Here is a 16,163-nt window from a genome sequence, read left to right on the forward strand (position 1 = left end):
TCCTAAGAAAGAAAAATAAAAATTCTTTTAAAGGGAAAAATCGATGCTTCATTTGTGGCAAAAGTGGTCATTTTGCAAAGGAATGCAGAAACAAGAAAAAAGATAAATTCATGAAACAAGTCTCGATGATTACAGAAGAAGACTCGTCTGATCATGACATTGAATCTTTATTTTCATTAGATGATGAGCCCAATGATGAAACAATTTTAATGATCCAATTGTCTGATTCTGAATCAAATTGCTCAGAAGATACTTCAGAAAATGAATCGATGATGATAGATATTCAAGGAATCTATCCTGTTGAAAGAAGTGTCCCTTATGCACCAGTCCAAATACTCCTTACCCACTATTTAAAACCTCAAACCCTTATCGCTTTTTTTGATACAGGTTCTTCTTCAACCATTATGAATCCAGATCTCCTCCCCTCTCATATGTGGCAACCATGTTCTCAAACCTTTCGAACAGCTAATAGTTCTTCTCTTTCTATAGAACTTATTAGTAAACCTTTACTCATAAAACTCTTTCCACAATGTATAATACGTCATAGAGTTTTAGGATCTCATCTTCCCAATAAAGATTTGTTATTAGGTTTTGATATCTTGAGTCAAATCAAAAATCTTTCATGGTCAAACCAAGGTCTAAAATATAAGTCTTTTGTATTACCCTGGTTATCACTAACCCATTTGCAGGTACACACAATTGACAACAATTTTGGAGAATTTTCAACAAAGATAATTAGTACATCCTGTGCTAATTCACATACAGAATTTCTTCAAAAATGCAAGAATCCTTTATGGCAGAATCCAGAGTTTTTCATCAAACTACCCTTCAAGCTCAATGAAGATGTCAATCCAACAAAAGCAAGCCACCAAGGAATGAATCCAGAAGACTTACAACTTGCAGTCCAAGAACTTTCCCAACTCCAGCAAGAAGGCCTTATTGAACCAACAACATCCCCATGGGCGTGTGAAGCTTTCTATGTCAACAAACATTCAGAACAGATACGTGGCAAGAAAAGACTTGTAATAAACTACAAGCCTTTGAATGAATTCCTTGCAGATGATAAGTTTCCTCTTCCAAACAGATGGACTCTCTTCCAAAGCCTAACCAATGCAAAAGTTTTTTCCAAGTTTGATCTTAAAGCAGGTTTTTGGCAGATTGGCATTCATCCTGAAGAAAGATACAAAACAGCTTTTTGTATCCCTGATCATCACTATCAATGGACAGTGATGCCCTTTGGTCTAAAAAGTGCTCCTTCAGCTTTTCAAAAAGCAATGATCAAGATCTTTGAACCAATTCTCTCAAGTGCAGTAATTTATATTGATGACATTCTTCTCTTTTCAAAAAATGAAGAAGAGCATTTAGTACTGCTAAACAAATTTCATTCATTGCTTTTGCAATATGGAATTATGCTCTCAGAAAGAAAGATGATTCTGGCAACAACTCAAATTGATTTCTTGGGAATGACCATCAACAACTCTCAATATCACCTTCAACCTCATGTAGCGAAAAAACTACTTGAATTCCCAGACATGCTTTCCACTACCAAGGAAATTCAACAATTTCTTGGTATAGTAAATTACATGTCCCCATTCATCAAAAACCTTTCCCATTTAACCAAACCATTGTATGATATGCTCAAAAAGAACCCTCCACCCTGGAATTTTCAACAAACCAAAGCAGTGCAACAACTTAAGAGACTAACTGATAATCTCCCTCCCCTCCAAATTCCATCCAATGGAAAAAGAATATTGCAGACAGATGCAAGTGATGAACACTGGGGAGCAGTCCTCTTAGAAGAAATTAATGGTAACCGCAACATCTGTGGTTATCAAAGTGGTCATTTCAAACCTTCTGAAACACACTACCATTCTACTTTCAAAGAAATCCTTGCAGTCAAAAATGGTATCAAAATGTTTGCCTTTCACCTTATTGGTCACAAATTTCTTATTGAAATGGATATGTCTTCATTTCCTAAAATGTTACAATTCAAGAACAAGACAATCCCACATCCTCAATTACTCAGATGGGCAGAATGGTTTTCCCAATATGATTTTGAAGTTAAACACATAAAAGGATCAACCAATTTTCTTCCAGATTTTCTTTCAAGAAAAGGTGCAGAACAAAGCAATTTACTCATTCCTGTTATAGCAGTTTTACAACCAGATGCAGAATCTTCATCTTCATCATCAGCACCTCAATCAACAGTATGGCAAAGAATGGATCAACTCCCACATGAAATCACAGAAAAAATCCTAGAAAAGTCAATTCCTGTCTACTGTCATGAAACATGGACAGCATATTGGAAAATACTTGCTAGAAAATATGGAAGCTCTCCATTTCGAGGAATGACCTTCAATTCTGAATACCCTTTTCTCAACCTTTTCCACATTCATGATCCATATCACCTTGTCCCTGAAGCAATCCCTTTCTTCCTCAATCTATCCAGGTGTCATTACATTCCAATTGTATTCAATGCACAAGTGATGAACAGATATTTGTTCTTAACACAAGTAGGAAATCCCCAAGATGAACAACAAATGTTTCGAAATACTCTCAAATTCCTTCTAAGATATCAAACAATGTCTTATTGGGAATCAATATTTGGCAATTTCCTCACTACATATGTTGTAGTTATTTTCCATCAGAACCTGGTCCGATGTTCACAGTCTCCAAACGGCACAATAATCCATCAAGATTCATTTGTAAAAATCCATGGCTGGTATGGATATAATCTCATCAGTACAAAATATGTTCACCCAGAACAGTGGTTATTATTCAAGGTAGAAATGAGTCAGCTCAACGGATTACCTCATACATTCATTGACTCAACATCTTTTCGACAAGCAGATCACCCTCTAAGCCAGTCACCAGCAACAGCTTTGGATGCTTTTGTTAAGAATACTATTCGTGAAAGAGATTTAATGGAAACCATAATCAATACAGATCCAAACAATCACATGGATGAAACATCATCAGAAGAAGAACAGTACAGGCACCCTAGAGATGATTTCGACAGTGATGAGTGGCCGGATACAGATTAAAATACGTATTTATGTATTTGTGTAATATTATGTATGCAATGATGTCATAGTGTGGTGTGATGTGTGCAATGATGTCATTAGATCAATAATTGTGAGTGATGTAAGCAATGATGTAATTAGATCAATAATTGTGAGTGATGTAAGCAATGATGTCATTACATCAATAATTGAGCTTTTACCTGATTAGCAGGTAACAAGTCATCCGGTAACCTCTTTAAGAGGTAGCAGGTCATTTCCACTTTTATGGCCTATAAATATGTATTGATATAATGGAGTTGGATCTTTATTTGTGTTGGTAACATTCCTCTCAAGAGCCATAAAAGAGAAAATGACATGGATCTGTTGAATTAAAAATATGAAAATAAAGATTCAATGTCATGATCAGACGAGTTGGCAATTTCCTCACTACATATGTTGATAACAAGGGTTGTCTCCAGTTATCCAAACAATCATATTATGTTCCATCTCACATAATATGTTGTCACAACACTATTTTATCGGCTCTGATACCAAGGAGGAGGGTTGTCTCAGTGAGGAGAGAAACTCGTAAAACAAAGTGGGAAAATAGAGAAGCAGAAGGAGAGAATTACAACAAACTGGGTAATTTATTATACAAGGAAGAAGAAGTTGTGATCTTTTTTAAGTTATGATCCAACTCCATTCTATCAATACATATTTATAGGCCATAAAAGTGGAAATGACCTGCTACCTCTTAAAGAGGTTACCGGATGACTTGTTACCTGCTAATCAGGTAAAAGCTCAATTATTGATGTAATGACATCATTGCTTACATCACTCACAATTATTGATCTAATTACATCATTGCTTACATCACTCACAATTATTGATCTAATGACATCATTGCACACATCACACCACACTATGACATCATTGCATACATAATATTACACAAATACATAAATACGTATTTTAATCTGTATCCGGCCACTCATCACTGTCGAAATCATCTCTAGGGTGCCTGTACTGTTCTTCTTCTGATGATGTTTCATTCATGTGATTGTTTGGATCTGTATTGATTATGGTTTCCATTAAATCTCTTTCACGAATAGTATTCTTAACAAAAGCATCCAAAGCTGTTGCTGGTGACTGGCTTAGAGGGTGATCTGCTTGTCGAAAAGATGTTGAGTCAATGAATGTATGAGGTAATCCGTTGAGCTGACTCATTTCTACCTTGAATAATAACCACTGTTCTGGGTGAACATCTTTTGTCCTGATGAGATTATATCCATACCAGCCATGGATTTTTACAAATGAATCTTGATGGATTATTGTGCCGTTTGGAGACTGTGAACATCGGACCAGGTTCTGATGGAAAATAACTACAACATATGTAGTGAGGAAATTGCCAAATATTGATTCCCAATAAGACATTGTTTGATATCTTAGAAGGAATTTGAGAGTATTTCGAAACATTTGTTGTTCATCTTGGGGATTTCCTACTTATGTTAAGAACAAATATCTGTTCATCACTTGTGCATTGAATACAATTGCAATGTAATGACACCTGGATAGATTGAGGAAGAAAGGGATTGCTTCAGGGACAAGGTGATATGGATCATGAATGTGGAAAAGGTTGAGAAAAGGGTATTCAGAATTGAAGGTCATTCCTCGAAATGGAGAGCTTCCATATTTTCTAGCAAGTATTTTACAATATGCTGTCCATGTTTCATGACAGTAGACAGGAATTGACTTTTCTAGGATTTTTTCTGTGATTTCATGTGGGAGTTGATCCATTCTTTGCCATACTGTTGATTGAGGTGCTGATGATGAAGATGAAGATTCTGCATCTGGTTGTAAAACTGCTATAACAGGAATGAGTAAATTGCTTTGTTCTGCACCTTTTCTTGAAAGAAAATCTGGAAGAAAATTGGTTGATCCTTTTATGTGTTTAACTTCAAAATCATATTGGGAAAACCATTCTGCCCATCTGAGCAATTGAGGATGTGGGATTGTCTTGTTCTTGAATTGTAACATTTTAGGAAATGAAGACATATCCATTTCAATAAGAAATTTGTGACCAATAAGGTGAAAAGCAAACCTTTTGATACCATTTTTGACTGCAAGGATTTCTTTGAAAGTAGAATGGTAGTGCGTTTCAGAAGGTTTGAAATGACCACTTTGATAACCACAGATGTTGCGGTTACCATTAATTTCTTCTAAGAGGACTACTCCCCAGTGTTCATCACTTGCATCTGTCTGTAATATTCTTTTTCCATTGGATGGAATTTGGAGGGGAGGGAGATTATCAGTTAGTCTCTTAAGTTGTTGCACTGCTTTGGTTTGTTGAAAATTCCAGGGTGGAGGGTTCTTTTTGAGCATATCATACAATGGTTTAGTTAAATGGGAAAGGTTTTTGATGAATGGGGACATGTAATTTACTATACCAAGAAATTGTTGAATTTCCTTGGTAGTGGAAAGCATGTCTGGGAATTCAAGTAGTTTTTTCGCTACATGAGGTTGAAGGTGATATTGAGAGTTGTTGATGGTCATTCCCAAGAAATCAATTTGAGTTGTTGCCAAAATCATCTTTCTTTCTGAGAGCATAATTCCATATTGCAAAAGCAATGAATGAAATTTGTTTAGCAGTACTAAATGCTCTTCTTCATTTTTTGAAAAGAGAAGAATGTCATCAATATAAATTACTGCACTTGAGAGAATTGGTTCAAAGATCTTGATCATTGCTTTTTGAAAAGCTGAAGGAGCACTTTTTAGACCAAAGGGCATCACTGTCCATTGATAGTGATGATCAGGGATACAAAAAGCTGTTTTGTAACTTTCTTCAGGATGAATGCCAATCTGCCAAAAACCTGCTTTAAGATCAAACTTGGAAAAAACTTTTGCATTGGTTAGGCTTTGGAAGAGAGTCCATCTGTTTGGAAGAGGAAACTTATCATCTGCAAGGAATTCATTCAAAGGCTTGTAGTTGATTACAAGTCTTTTCTTGCCACGTATCTGTTCTGAATGTTTGTTGACATAGAAAGCTTCACACGCCCATGGGGATGTTGTTGGTTCGATCAGGCCTTCTTGCTGGAGTTAGGAAAGTTCTTGGACAGCAAGTTGTAAGTCTTCTGGATTCATTCCTTGGTGGCTTGCTTTTGTTGGATTGACATCTTCATTGAGCTTGAAGGGTAGTTTGATGAAAAACTCTGGATTCTGCCATAAAGGATTCTTGCATTTTTGAAGAAATTCTGTATGTGAATTAGCACAGGATGTACTAATTATCTTTGTTGAAAATTCTCCAAAATTGTTGTCAATTGTGTGTACCTGCAAATGGGTTAGTGATAACCAGGGTAATACAAAAGACTTATATTTTAGACCTTGGTTTGACCATGAAAGATTTTTGATTTGACTCAAGATATCAAAACCTAATAACAAATCTTTATTGGGAAGATGAGATCCTAAAACTCTATGACGTATTATACATTGTGGAAAGAGTTTTATGAGTAAAGGTTTACTAATAAGCTCTATAGAAAGAGAAGAACTATTAGCTGTTCGAAAGGTTTGAGAACATGGTTGCCACATATGAGAGGGGAGGAGATCTGGATTCATAATGGTTGAAGAAGAACCTGTATCAAAAAAGGCGATAAGGGTTTGAGGTTTTGAATAGTGGGTAAGGAGTATTTGGACTGGTGCATAAGGGACACTTCTTTCAACAGGATAGATTCCTTGAATATCTATCATCATCGATTCATTTTCTGAAGTATCTTCTGAGCAATTTGATTCAGAATCAGACAATTGGATCATTAAAATTGTTTCATCATTGGGCTCATCATCTAATGAAAATAAAGATTCAATGTCATGATCAGACGAGTCTTCTTCTGTAATCATCGAGACTTGTTTCATGAATTTATCTTTTTTCTTGTTTCTGCATTCCTTTGCAAAATGACCACTTTTGCCACAAATGAAGCATCGATTTTTCCCTTTAAAAGAATTTTTATTTTTCTTTCTTAGGAATTTCCATTTTCCTCGTTTGAAAGGCTTCATCTTGTAGTTTCTGTATTTCTTGAATCTTGTGGGTCTTTTGGAAGAACAATTGCATTTTCCATCTTTGCACTTTATCTTAAATCTTCTGTCATCACATGCGTTGCCAAGCTTAGAGCCAGTTTCTTCAACGTATTTGAGAAATTTTTTGTGATTACAAAACTTTTCCAATGCTTCAGTAATGAATTGGTATAGAACACCTAATGAAACATCTTTTAATTGCTTGCCTGTTTTCTGGATAGTTCGTGTTGCTTCTATTGCCAGAGGTTCAGGAAAAGAGTTCAAGAAAACTTGTTTGAGATTAACATCATCTATTCCACCAAGCATATAAAATCTTTTTGACATTCGATTATAATGCTTATTCAGGTGTTTTGATTCGAAGGAGCAGCATTTCATTTTTAAAAATTCTTCACGAGCTGCAGTAAGCATCTGATCTCCAGTACCAAGAAATTCTGTGTGAATATAATTCATGAGATCAATTGGGGTTCTTGCTGAAAGGATTTCTATCTGTCGGTATTCGCCAAGAGAATGATACCAATCAGAGAGTCTGCCTTCAAGTCTTGCAACAAATCGTCTACAGACTTCATGCATATCATTTTCTTCTAATTCAGCCGTGCACCATGCAAGAAAATGTTGCATGCGATCTCGCCACTGCGAAAAAGTTTAGATTCACATAAACAAGTGGAAAACTGGATCTGTTAAATCAATAATGTTTACCCCCCTATGGTGTTTATGATTAACATCATCTGGAATTAATAAATTAAAACCTTTTGGAAAGTGGGAAATATTAATGAGTAACTGAATTATCATGGAGGTGGGAAATACAGTATGTTACCTCTACCATCTACCAGACGATCAAGAAGAAACCCCAGAACCAGATCTAATCGTATCCTACAACCGGAATGCAACATGTTTGAACTACAAAACCCATCATATGAACAAGAATTCCCACCTCTTAAACCGTTTCAACCCCCCACATCATCTATCATTGGGCTCATCCATGTTTGAATCTCTATTTTCCTCACTGCACATGGGTGCACAATTGAGACAACCCCCCTCCTTGGTATCAGAGCTGGTAATACACCCATTAATGAGTCACTAAACACCTCATCTGGTAAAACACCCTTATATGCAAAGAGTGCTTAAATATCAAAAGTTTTGCTATTTCTTTTATTAGTAAAACTATTGTTCATCCTAGATAAGTATGCTCTGTATTAGCCAAACTATGTTTGGAATTTTACATCAGAAAACATGGATGATATCTAGTTTGAATGACTAGAAATATGTACAATAATGTTCTCTTACAAGATATTCCCGGAGGCCGGAGTGTTATTGTAGCCGAGGAAATGGCGTTGTTTGAACACGTAGCCGTAGGAAGTTGGTAAAAGAAAATTATTGTTTTCAAAACCTGAAACCCAACATCAGAAAACTTTGCAAAAGGTGTGTAATACCAGATCACTTCTAAATATGTCTTTCAGATCTCCATCAAACTCATCTTCTTTACCCTCTTCAAAATTAGATTATCTATATCAGTTATCATATATAGATGACGAATCTAAAATTCCAGAATCTAGATATCCTGTAGTTAATTCTTATGATGTTTATAAAAAACCTTCTTCTTCAATTTCTAGAGTAGCTTCTCAAGTATTTCACTCATCGAAAAATCCAAAAACAAAAGAATTTATCCAAGCTTCTCGATTTGATCAATATCAAATCCCTTCTGATTCAAAAGAGCAGTTGGTATCTCTTGAATTACCAAAACATTTAATCCCTAATTGGCAGAGAGCAGGTTACACACATATGCACTTTGGTGCTATCAGATTAGCTCTTACTTTTCATGGGAGAAAAGGACTTGGAGTAGTCTCTCGAATAGCTCTCCTTGAATCAAGGTTTACAAGATATCAAGATGCTTGTATTGCAACAATACAAACAACTCTGAATGCTGGAACAGTCTTCTTGACTTTCTTTCCAAATTTCAATATGCCTCTAACAGATCCATCACTGTTAACAGCCTTGAAAGTCCAGATGCAGATAACTGGAGCACCTCAGGTAAACACATATGCTGCTACTCTTCACTACCAAATGGTTTACAGAGTACAAAACCATGCTTTTGACATACCAGTTCCATCTCACATAAACAGAGAAGATGCTATATTTCTTAATATAGATTCAACAGCTACACCTAGTCTTTCCTACATCCCAAAACAAATAACCAAAGAAGCCCTTTGTGAATTACTCCCTTCTTCTTGGTTAACAAATTATGAATCAATCCACTCCCAGACACAAACAGTCCAATCAACAGATCCAGTTTTACACACTAGATCAGATGGTCTAGTTGAGATCCGTTTTCCAAAACCAAATATTGTTCAGAATTGTCCAGTGGTTCCCTCAGAACTAAACGTATTAGATTCTGATCCACTAAAAGTTGCATATTTTACAAGTGAAGGAAATCCTGTTTATCATGGTAAAGATCCAGTCACAGGACATATATGGTATGATGATTCCATTTGTAAATGCTATCTATGTCTAAATCATCAAGATGATTCTGAATCTGATGAAGATATAGAAGATCCTCAACCATTTACCAGACGATCAAGAAGAAACCCCAGAACCAGATCTAATCGTATCCTACAACCGGAATGCAATATGTTTGAACTACAAAACCCATCATATGAACAAGAATTCCCACCTCTTAAACCTTTTCAAAACCCAGAGAAAATCTCTCATTCATGGAAAATAGAAGCCCCTGTAGCTATTGATCATCAAGGCAGACGAACTCAACAACCACTTGTTGAGCAAGTGCTTAATTGGCAATCAGAAAATCAAGTTGCTCAAAATAAAGTATTAAAAAGGCTTTCAGATGACAATGAAAAAATGAAATCTAAAGTTTTTTCCATAGAAGCAACTACTGCAGAAATCAAAGCCAAAATTGATGTACTTCATAAAGAATTGATGATGGTGGTTACTACAATGAAAGGTACTATAAATTATTCTGAACTCCTCTCTCAAAAAGAACAAGAGAAAAAAGCCCTTGAAAACCAATTATTTTATTTTCGGAATAAACAAAATCAACCCTCATCTTTTCCTTCAAACCCTTTTTCCCCAAGAGTTTCACAACCAAACATCCAGATTCAAACACTTCAAGCAAACTCTTCATTCCACCCATCAGTTAACCCATTCTCACTAAAACCAAAACATACCATAGACTCCAAACCACAAGTTAAACCAAAAGTACCCAAAACTGAACCAGATGAACCCGATGCTTTTATTGGTGCTTCAACCTCAACCTCAACAGCAAATGAAACCCTTGAAACCATGGCCCTACAACAAGAAAACCCGATAAGTGCATTTTTGAAATCTCTTACCATACAACCACTAAATCTGAAACCCCATATCAAGCCAAAAAAGCCAATTCCAGAACCATTTGATCCGTTTCAAGCTTTTGAAGAACTATACATGGCAGATCAAGAAGAACTTCACTTTGATGATCTTGAAACTCCTTACACGGAAACCCACCAAACACCACAATCCATAACGTTCAAAAGTTTCACTATTGATGATATTCCTTTTTCGCAGTGGCGAGATCGCATGCAACATTTTCTTGCATGGTGCACGGCTGAATTAGAAGAAAATGATATGCATGAAGTCTGTAGACGATTTGTTGCAAGACTTGAAGGCAGACTCTCTGATTGGTATCATTCTCTTGCCGAATACCGACAGATAGAAATCCTTTCAGCAAGAACCCCAATTGATCTCATGAATTATATTCACACAGAATTTCTTGGTACTGGAGATCAGATGCTTACTGCAGCTCGTGAAGAATTTTTAAAAATGAAATGCTGCTCCTTCGAATCAAAACACCTGAATAAGCATTATAATCGAATGTCAAAAAGATTTTATATGCTTGGTGGAATAGATGATGTTAATCTCAAACAAGTTTTCTTGAACTCTTTTCCTGAACCTCTGGCAATAGAAGCAACACGAACTATCCAGAAAACAGGCAAGCAATTGAAAGATGTTTCATTAGGTGTTCTATACCAATTCATTACTGAAGCATTGGAAAAGTTTTGTAATCACAAAAAATTTCTCAAATACGTTGAAGAAACTGGCTCTAAGCTTGGCAACGCATGTGATGACAGAAGATTTAAGATAAAGTGCAAAGATGGAAAATGCAATTGTTCTTCCAAAAGACCCACAAGATTCAAGAAATACAGAAACTACAAGATGAAGCCTTTCAAACGAGGAAAATGGAAATTCCTAAGAAAGAAAAATAAAAATTCTTTTAAAGGGAAAAATCGATGCTTCATTTGTGGCAAAAGTGCTCATTTTGCAAAGGAATGCAGAAACAAGAAAAAAGATAAATTCATGAAACAAGTCTCGATGATTACAGAAGAAGACTCGTCTGATCATGACATTGAATCTTTATTTTCATTAGATGATGAGCCCAATGATGAAACAATTTTAATGATCCAATTGTCTGATTCTGAATCAAATTGCTCAGAAGATACTTCAGAAAATGAATCGATGATGATAGATATTCAAGGAATCTATCCTGTTGAAAGAAGTGTCCCTTATGCACCAGTCCAAATACTCCTTACCCACTATTCAAAACCTCAAACCCTTATCGCCTTTTTTGATACAGGTTCTTCTTCAACCATTATGAATCCAGATCTCCTCCCCTCTCATATGTGGCAACCATGTTCTCAAACCTTTCGAACAGCTAATAGTTCTTCTCTTTCTATAGAACTTATTAGTAAACCTTTACTCATAAAACTCTTTCCACAATGTATAATACGTCATGGAGTTTTAGGATCTCATCTTCCCAATAAAGATTTGTTATTAGGTTTTGATATCTTGAGTCAAATCAAAAATCTTTCATGGTCAAACCAAGGTCTAAAATATAAGTCTTTTGTATTACCCTGGTTATCACTAACCCATTTGCAGGTACACACAATTGACAACAATTTTGGAGAATTTTCAACAAAGATAATTAGTACATCCTGTGCTAATTCACATACAAAATTTCTTCAAAAATGCAAGAATCCTTTATGGCAGAATCCAGAGTTTTTCATCAAACTACCTTTCAAGCTCAATGAAGATGTCAATCCAACAAAAGCAAGCCACCAAGGAATGAATCCAGAAGACTTACAACTTGCAGTCCAAGAACTTTCCCAACTCCAGCAAGAAGGCCTGATTGAACCAACAACATCCCCATGGGCGTGTGAAGCTTTCTATGTCAACAAACATTCAGAATAGATACGTGGCAAGAAAAGACTTGTAATCAACTACAAGCCTTTGAATGAATTCCTTGCAGATGATAAGTTTCCTCTTCCAAACAGATGGACTCTCTTCCAAAGCCTAACCAATGCAAAAGTTTTTTCCAAGTTTGATCTTAAAGCAGGTTTTTGGCAAATTGGCATTCATCCTGAAGAAAGATACAAAACAGCTTTTTGTATCCCTGATCATCACTATCAATGGACAGTGATGCCCTTTGGTCTAAAAAGTGCTCCTTCAGCTTTTCAAAAAGCAATGATCAAGATCTTTGAACCAATTCTCTCAAGTGCAGTAATTTATATTGATGACATTCTTCTCTTTTCAAAAAATGAAGAAGAGCATTTAGTACTACTAAACAAATTTCATTCATTGCTTTTGCAATATGGAATTATGCTCTCAGAAAGAAAGATGATTTTGGCAACAACTCAAATTGATTTCTTGGGAATGACCATCAACAACTCTCAATATCACCTTCAACCTCATGTAGCGAAAAAACTACTTGAATTCCCAGACATGCTTTCCACTACCAAGGATATTCAACAATTTCTTGGTATAGTAAATTACATGTCCCCATTCATCAAAAACCTTTCCCATTTAACCAAACCATTGTATGATATGCTCAAAAAGAACCCTCCACCCTGGAATTTTCAACAAACCAAAGCAGTGCAACAACTTAAGAGACTAACTGATAATCTCCCTCCCCTCTAAATTCCATCCAATGGAAAAAGAATATTACAGACAGATGCAAGTGATGAACACTGGGGAGCAGTCCTCTTAGAAGAAATTAATGGTAACCGCAACATCTGTGGTTATCAAAGTGGTCATTTCAAACCTTCTGAAACACACTACCATTCTACTTTCAAAGAAATCCTTGCAGTCAAAAATGGTATCAAAAGGTTTGCTTTTCACCTTATTGGTCACAAATTTCTTATTGAAATGGATATGTCTTCATTTCCTAAAATGTTACAATTCAAGAACAAGACAATCCCACATCCTCAATTACTCAGATGGGCAGAATGGTTTTCCCAATATGATTTTGAAGTTAAACACATAAAAGGATCAACCAATTTTCTTCCAGATTTTCTTTCAAGAAAAGGTGCAGAACAAAGCAATTTACTCATTCCTGTTATAGCAGTTTTACAACCAGATGCAGAATCTTCATCTTCATCATCAGCACCTCAATCAACAGTATGGCAAAGAATGGATCAACTCCCACATGAAATCACAGAAAAAATCCTAGAAAAGTCAATTCCTGTCTACTGTCATGAAACATGGACAGCATATTGGAAAATACTTGCTAGAAAATATGGAAGCTCTCCATTTCGAGGAATGACCTTCAATTCTGAATACCCTTTTCTCAACCTTTTCCACATTCATGATCCATATCACCTTGTCCCTGAAGCAATCCCTTTCTTCCTCAATCTATCCAGGTGTCATTACATTGCAATTGTATTCAATGCACAAGTGATGAACAGATATTTGTTCTTAACACAAGTAGGAAATCCCCAAGATGAACAACAAATGTTTCGAAATACTCTCAAATTCCTTCTAAGATATCAAACAATGTCTTATTGGGAATCAATATTTGGCAATTTCCTCACTACATATGTTGTAATTATTTTCCATCAGAACCTGGTCCGATGTTCACAGTCTCCAAACGGCACAATAATCCATCAAGATTCATTTGTAAAAATCCATGGCTGGTATGGATATAATCTCATCAGGACAAAAGATGTTCACCCAGAACAGTGGTTATTATTCAAGGTAGAAATGAGTCAGCTCAACGGATTACCTCATACATTCATTGACTCAACATCTTTTCGACAAGCAGATCACCCTCTAAGCCAGTCACCAGCAACAGCTTTGGATGCTTTTGTTAAGAATACTATTCGTGAAAGAGATTTAATGGAAACCATAATCAACACAGATCCAAACAATCACATGGATGAAACATCATCAGAAGAAGAACAGTACAGGCACCCTAGAGATGATTTCGACAGTGGTGAGTGGCCGGATACAGATTAAAATACGTATTTATGTATTTGTGTAATATTATGTATGCAATGATGTCATAGTGTGATGTGATGTGTGCAATGATGTCATTAGATCAATAATTGTGAGTGATGTAAGCAATGATGTAATTAGATCAATAATTGTGAGTGATGTAAGCAATGATGTCATTACATCAATAATTGAGCTTTTACCTGATTAGCAGGTAACAAGTCATCCGGTAACCTCTTTAAGAGGTAGCAGGTCATTTCCACTTTTATGGCCTATAAATATGTATTGATAGAATGGAGTTGGATCATAACTTAAAAAAAGATCACAACTTCTTCTTCCTTGTATAATAAATTACCCAGTTTGTTGTAATTCTCTCCTTCTGCTTCTCTATTTTCCCACTTTGTTTTACGAGTTTCTCTCCTCACTGAGACAGCCCCCTCCTTCGTATCAGAGCTGGTAATACACCCATTAATGAGTCACTAAACACCTCATCTGGTAAAACACCCTTATATGCAAAGAGTGCTTAAATATCAAAAGTTTTGCTATTTCTTTTATTAGTAAAACTATTGTTCATCCTAGATAAGTATGCTCTGTATTAGCCAAACTATGTTTGGAATTTTACATCAGAAAACATGGATGATATCTAGTTTGAATGACTAGAAATATGTACAATAATGTTCTCTTACAAGATATTCCCGGAGGCCGGAGTGTTATTGTAGCCGAGGAAATGGCGTTGTTTGAACACGTAGCCGTAGGAAGTTGGTAAAAGAAAATTATTGTTTTCAAAACCTGAAACCCAACATCAGAAAACTTTGCAAAAGGTGTGTAATACCAGATCACTTCTAAATATGTCTTTCAGATCTCCATCAAACTCATCTTCTTTACCCTCTTCAAAATTAGATTATCTATATCAGTTATCATATATAGATGACGAATCTAAAATTCCAGAATCTAGATATCCTGTAGTTAATCCTTATGATGTTTATAAAAAACCTTCTTCTTCAATTTCTAGAGTAGCTTCTCAAGTATTTCACTCATCGAAAAATCCAAAAACAAAAGAATTTATCCAAGCTTCTCGATTTGATCAATATCAAATCCCTTCTGATTCAAAAGAGCAGTTGGTATCTCTTGAATTACCAAAACATTTAATCCCTAATTGGCAGAGAGCAGGTTACACACATATGCACTTTGGTGCTATCAGATTAGCTCTTACTTTTCATGGGAGAAAAGGACTTGGAGTAGTCTCTCGAATAGCTCTCCTTGATTCAAGGTTTACAAGATATCAAGATGCTTGTATTGCAACAGTACAAACAACTCTGAATGCTGGAACAGTCTTCTTGACTTTCTTTCCAAATTTCAATATGCCTCTCACAGATCCATCACTGGTGACAGCCTTGAAAGTCCAGATGCAGATAACTGGAGCACCTCAGGTAAACACGTATGCTGCTACTCTTCACTACCAAATGGTTTACAGAGTACAAAACCATGCTTTTGACATACCAGTTCCATCTCACATAAACACAGAAGATGCTATATTTCTTAATATAGATTCAACAGCTACACCTAGTCTTTCCTACATCCCAAAACAAATAACCAAAGAAGCCCTTTGTGAATTACTCCCTTCTTCTTGGTTAACAAATTATGAATCAATCCACTCCCAGACACAAACAGCCCAATCAACAGATCCAGTTTTCCACACTAGATCAGATGGTCTAGTTGAGATCCGTTTTCCAAAACCAAATATTGTTCAGAATTGTCCAGTAGTTCCCTCAGAACTAAACGTATTAGATTCTGATCCACTAAAAGTTGCATATTTTACAAGTGAAGGAAATCCTGTTTATC

The sequence above is a fragment of the Rutidosis leptorrhynchoides genome, chromosome 1 (assembly GCF_046630445.1).
Source record: "Rutidosis leptorrhynchoides isolate AG116_Rl617_1_P2 chromosome 1, CSIRO_AGI_Rlap_v1, whole genome shotgun sequence".
In the NCBI taxonomy this organism is placed as follows: Eukaryota; Viridiplantae; Streptophyta; class Magnoliopsida; order Asterales; family Asteraceae; genus Rutidosis; species Rutidosis leptorrhynchoides.